The sequence below is a fragment of the Lontra canadensis genome, unplaced genomic scaffold (genome assembly GCF_010015895.1).
Source record: "Lontra canadensis isolate GAN:19392208 unplaced genomic scaffold, GSC_riverotter_1.0 scaffold30, whole genome shotgun sequence".
NCBI classification, from domain to species: domain Eukaryota; kingdom Metazoa; phylum Chordata; class Mammalia; order Carnivora; family Mustelidae; genus Lontra; species Lontra canadensis.
Genome location: NW_022631024.1, coordinates 16,642,722 through 16,648,721, shown reverse-complemented (window position 1 = coordinate 16,648,721; position 6,000 = coordinate 16,642,722). Strand labels below are relative to the sequence as shown.

At 57.1% G+C, this 6,000-nt stretch overlaps 1 protein-coding gene across 5 annotated transcripts in view; it reads left to right on the top strand.

Annotated features, from left to right (window-relative positions):
• The window catches only part of RAPGEF1 (Rap guanine nucleotide exchange factor 1), a 132,300-nt gene that overhangs the window by 712 nt on the left and 125,588 nt on the right, over positions 1 to 6,000 (top strand). The window lies entirely within an intron of this gene.

Sequence of the window (6,000 nt, the reverse complement as noted above, 5' to 3'; positions counted from 1 at the left end):
CGCGCTCCCGGGCCGGCGGGGGCCGGCGGGGGCCGGCGGGGCGGCGGGCTCGGTCCCGCGGGGCGGCGGGCGCGGGCGGCGGACAGGAGCCCGGCCGCGCGGCTGCGGTGCCCGGTGGACCGAGCTGAGCCCGACAAGGTGTCACTTCGGCTGCGCCCCGAGCGTAAATGTAGCCGGGAGGAGCCCCTTGGCTGGCGGCGGGGGAAGCGGGCAGGATGTGTCTGGGCGCCTTCGGGGCTCGCTCGCCTTCCCCTGCGGCGTCGAGCCGGGCTCTGCAAGCAGGGCCCCGGGGAGCCTGTGGCTTTGGGGGCGAGGACAACCTCGTCTCTTTGTGTGTTCCTAGAAATCTCGGAGAGCTGCCTTCCGATTACCGGCCTGGAAAGCCCGTGCTGGGAATGGAGCCCCCAAAGGCTCCGCGAGGGCTGATGCCTCCCGCGGGGCCCGGGGCGTCTCTCGCCAGCGACACCCCGCAGGGTGAATCCCTGGGTTCCGGGAGGTGGGCGGGCGGGCGGGCCAGGGCTCCTGGGCCGGGGGTTGGGGGGGACACCCGTTGCTTGTCATAGCCTGGGCGCCGGTTTAGCTTGGCGGCTGACTTGTGCAAGGCAGGCTTTTGGGGGCTGCAGGGGGTGGGGGCAGGTGGCATTGATTTGGGAAGTTGCTGCGCGTCCCAGGTGGAACCGGGATACTCTTCTGAGATGGGCCCCGGGGCCGGACTCAGAAGGCGGTGGGGACTTGCCGGCTGTGGTTGGATTCCGCACAGGAAGGAAATTTCTGTTGCCTTTACCGAGGGTTTTCTGTATATCCGGCGCGGTGCTGAGCACCGTATGTGTGTTGCTTGGTAAATCTGGGAGGTTCTGGGTAGGAGAGGGTTTGAGCCTGGTTTTACGTGCTCCGGGCGGGGGCAGTGAGTTCCTGCAGGCCACCCAGCGAGAGGGCAGCAGGCCGGCAGCAGGCCGAGGGGCTGGAAGCCTGGCTCCCTTCCTCAGGGGCAGGGCCGTGGGTTTCAGGGCTGGTTCTTGGGTCTTTTTCTCAGCTTTTCGGTCAGGGCCATGCCCGGTGACCACGAGCTGCCTCTCTGCCCACGTGCCAACCCAAAAATATCTTGGGTTAATTTGGGCAGCATTTCTCGGAAACTCCGTGAATAGCGTCTCTGAAGGGTACTGTTGGGCAAGTTGGATTATTTTACATATAACGTTAATGGGGTTTTCCTTGATTCTAAGGATACATTTCTTACCCAAAACGTGAAAGTTGTGGCAAAGTAAAAAGCGAGCTGAAAAGCACCTGTCATCCCATGAGCCGTTTGGCACAGCTCAGACCGCTCTGATGAGACGAGTTTTCGTTTGTGTTCCGTGTCACCTGGAGCAAGGAGGCCCAAGGCCAGTGCGCTGCAGCAGAGGCTCTCCCGTGTCCTTCTCCGGGCACCTCCTTCTGCTGGGGGCTGCAGCAGGTGCAAACGCCAGAAATGCCTGCTTCAGAGAGGCTTGTCTGAGGCCAGGAGGGCCGGACCCAGCCTAACATCCTACGCCCCGGCCACCAGAAATGCCCTGTGACGGGGGGCTGGGCCTGGGCACAGGAAAGGGGGGCTTCATTGGCGGGGCAAGGGGGAGGCCCTTTGTGGTTAGGCTCCGAAGAGAGGGTAGGGGGTCCCCGGGTGGAGTGGGGACGGGGATGGGGGAGAGGGTGGCCTCAAAGGAGCTGACCAGGGGCTGTGGGAAACTCAGGAGGCCGACCCACACACAGGGTGAGAGGCAGCCGGCAAGCAAGCTCGGGGGCTGGCAAGAAGTCGGTCCTTGTGGTATAAGGCCTTGGGCGGTGATCCGCACACACCGTCGTCAGGGGAGGTTAGGACACCCCTGGAACAAAGGGTACCTCTTCCTGGGGTTTCTGCTGGTCCTTGTAGGTGGATTTCCCTTTGCACTCCAGCGAGATTTCTGTTGGAGTTTTCTAGCGGACCTGCTCCTCTTAAGTCACCAGCAGAGTATCTCATTCAAAGGAAAGGTCCTTGGGCGACGCGGGGACTCCTGTTAGCAAGTGAGCAGTCTCTGGTAAGTTACAGAGCCTGACACCCAGGAAGCAGTCGTTGTCGGCCTCTGGGGGAGGCTTTCTTGAGTCCGTTCTGCTGCTCTTCAGTACACGGCGCCTGGCCGCGGGAGGGGGCTTGCACACCGCCTTCTGCCGAGAGCCCCAGGTTTCTTAGGAACACAGAAAGGCAAGCCTCAGTTCATGCTTCCCTGGTCGTCTCTGATCCAGGCCCCATGCGGGATCAAGGCAGTCTAGGTTCCTGATGGCGGCAGAGGGTCCGCTTGCTGGCTGGTTGGGACCCGTCCAGTGAGGCTTAGAGGAAGAGGGTTGAAGTCGGAGGACCCAGGAAAAAGGCTGGCGTGGAGGTTGATGGTTCAGGGAGCTCCCTGGGGTGAGCTAGTGGGTGGGCCTGGCAAAGAGAAGAGGCTCTTCCCTAGGAGCTAAGAGGGACCTGTTTTGAAAGACCACGCTGGCAGGAGATGTGTGTAGCCGCTCCAGAGGCTGCTTTGGAGGAGCCAGTGACCGAGGTTCTGGTCGTGCTTACAGGTACGATGGGTCTCATTTTGTTCATGCTTACTTCTGAGAGACACGTCGCCTATGCACTACTGATGTTCCCTAGTGTTTCTGGAGCCTAAATGCCTCTTTATTTTTTTATTTTTTAAAGATTTTATTTATTTATTTGACAGATCACAAGTAGGCAGAGAGGCAGGCAGAGACAGAGAGGGGGAAGCAGGCTCCCTGTTGAGCAGAGAGCCCGATGTGGGGCTCGATCCCAGGACCCTAGGATCATGACCTGAGCCGAGGGCAGAGGCCTTAACCCACTGAGCCACCCAGGCGCCCCTTAAGTGCCTCTTTAAATGCCGGTGGGTTCCATCCATAGATGTGTTGTGTTCGATCCACACCTGTTCTTGAAAAAAGGAGACTTGGTGGTCAGTATTTAAAAATCAGGAAATCACTCCTATGTCTCAGATTTTTGGTTCTCTTGAAAAGTAAGAAGCCCTTGTACCTCTGAGGCTTTGTTTCCTACAAGGCCCGGTGGGTGGGGAGGCGATAGGGTCCTCTTTCCCACTTGGGCTGTTGACATTTGAGTCTACATCCCCTTCCTTGGTGAAATCATTTGTGTCTGTTTGCTTTTCCTCTGGACTTTGAAATCTTTGCCCCATTCCTTCATCGATTCATTCCTCGGTCCCTCCATTCAGCACTGACTGGCTCCATCAGGCTCCGCAGCAGGCCCTGGGGATGTGGCGTCGAACTCGGCAGACATCACAGTGTAGCTCGGGCACCGGCTCTGGCACTGGGGAGTCCTGGGGGACTTAGGAAGGGTCCCATCGGACTTACGGTGCGGGGAGGGGTCAGGGAGCCGGCTCCGTGAGGAACTGAGATTCAGGGTGAGCCTTGGAGGTGGAGTCGAGTTAGCAGGGCACAAGGGCGGGATGGGGAAGAGAGCAGCCTCCGTTCTCCTCACTGAGCTCTTCAGTCTCTTGCTCGTTCGCGCCTTCATCCCTTCGTCAGATAGTCTCTCCATCAGCTCCCGAGGGCCTGGACCTCTTCTGGTGCTTGGAGGACAACAGAGATCGCTGCCTCCGGGGCCTTACCTTCTTCTCCCGGGGGCAGCCAAAACAGACATCAGAACAGACATCCTGAAGATGTATTTTGGGCAGGCGTTTTGTTTTTGTCTTTTTCTTAGGTTCTCTTTCCCTGGTCTGTGTTCCCAGTAGACCTGTCTGTCTAGGAGTTGTATCACTCACCAAACCCTTGGCCAGCTCGGCAGGCTCCCCACGCCCCCGAGCTCTTCGCTGGGGCCGATGTGGCAGGCTTACCCGTGCGCTGCCAGAGGACAGAATAACTTTGGTGTCTCAGACTCAAGTGTATGTGTTTCAGTTTGTGAAGAGGCTTTTATTAAAAAGAAAATTGCCTGCTGACTGCATTCACAGTAACTTTCAGTTGTGTATTTTGTCAGAACAGAGAAAAATGCAGGTACTGTCACATGAGGCTATAGGCTTTTTCGGCCAAGGAAAGAGTCCTTGCAGATCAGTAGCCACTGTACTTTTTTTTTTTTAAGATTTTATTTATTTATTTGACAGATCGAGATCACAAGTAGGCAGAGAGGCAGGCAGAGAGAGAGGAAGGGAAGCAGGCTCCCTGCTGAGCAGAGAGCCCGATGCGGGGCTCGATCCCACGACCCTGAGATCATGACCTGAGCCGAAGGCAGAGGCTTTAACCCACTGAGCCACCCAGGCACCCCAGTAGTCACTGTATTTTGATCCATTTAAACTTCTTTCAAATTTAACACTTCCTTTTCCCCCCACAATTAACAGTCTCTGTGGTCAAAATGAATCTAGTCAACAAATACAACGTTTTTATGGCCCCAGTCGTCCTTCATTTACTCACACATGCGACACTTACACGGAGTCCCTCCTTGTTGGCAAATACTGTGACGCCTCAGAGTGGCACACAGTCCGCAGGAGACTGGCCCTTCCAGGGTCACAGTCCAAAAGGAACATCAGAATGGTCTTGAGCATTTCTGCGGCGTCCCATGGTTTTTGAGAACGCATGGAGAGTGCGCCTCATTTCCCGCCTTCCTCAGGACCGTCCCTGGGGTGGGATCAGGGCCAGGCATGGCCATTCTGCACCTGAGGGCAGCTGAGATCGGGGCAGGCTTGGCCACTTGTAGGGGCTGCAGCTCCATTGCGGTGAAGTGGGGCGCCGGCCCCAGGGTTCTCCGGCCACCTTTCTGCCTTCACGGAGCACCGCTTAGAGCCTCTGTGGTGCTGGACACACAGCAGCTTTCCATCTCGATTCTTGTTCATGTTCCTGCGTTTCTTTTCTGATCCTACCAAAGTGGGGGCACCTCGGTTAAATGAAGGCAGGCCCGGTGCAGTCTCCAGGGCGCACATCAGCCTGGCGGCGCCGGCAGCATTGGCAGTCCTGTGAGGAGGTGAGTAGCGCGATGCAGCCGGCGCTTCACAGAATTAGCCACAGGAACCCCAAAGGTTTCCTGGTCTCCTGAGCAGCTGTTGGCAGCGGTGGTTTGAATGGGATTCCTTGTAGCCGACAGACCTGATAGGAGGCCTAGAAAGATGAGTCATGTGTGAGCTTGCAGAAAAATCATTTCCCAAATTAGCCCGGCTTGGAGAATGCCTTGAGCATGGGGCCGGGTCTTACCCCGGGCCAGCTGGATGTGTTCCCCGTTGCCATAATAAGATGACGCACTGGAAAGCTCAGCGGGCCGCCAGCCCCGCCCGGGAAGCCTCCGGGCGCCACGCCGCTGGGACAGGTGTTCCTCCGCTTGGTCACTCACCTTGCCCCAAAGCCTCTTTTATGGTTAAAAAACAAAACCCATAGTTCGGGAGTTACTAAGGGATCTGTCATCTTCGTTGCTGGCTCTTTGTTCCAGGCCGTTTGACTAAAAATCTGAGGCCCGTCTTCGTGACCTTGGGGAACCCTTTCCCTTTTCTGGGTCTCCTTTTCTCCGTCAGCGCTCTGAAGGGGCGGACTCGAGTTAGTGCCTCCTTGCTTTGCTTGAAAGCAGCAGGTCCTTTTCTGTACAGAAGAGGGCCATTAGATAGTGGGTGATGGAGAGCCACTTTGAGGACAGTGAATCCTTCCTGCTCAGCCGTGGCCCCCGAGGAGCCTCCTTGGTCCTCCACCGAGCAGCGTGAAAACCCGCCTCCCGCATGTGCGCGGCCTCCTCTACCCAAACCAGCTTCCTCTGGACGCCTGGTGCCGTCTCTTCCTTTGGCAGATCCTGAGTCCCATGGGAAGGCCCCAGATAAACACTTGGGTAGAATGGTATTGTTTAGCTCATTCAGAAACCAGAGCTTCGCTTTCCTTCCTGTAAGTTAAAAATCAACAAACAGAGTCTTGACTTGACCATTAGCTTCTTGAGGGAACGTGCCTGTCTGGTCCACCACGGGCTTGCGTGGCCGTGCTCGGAATGTAGGAGGTGCTCCGTAACTGCTTGCTAGAACGATGAAT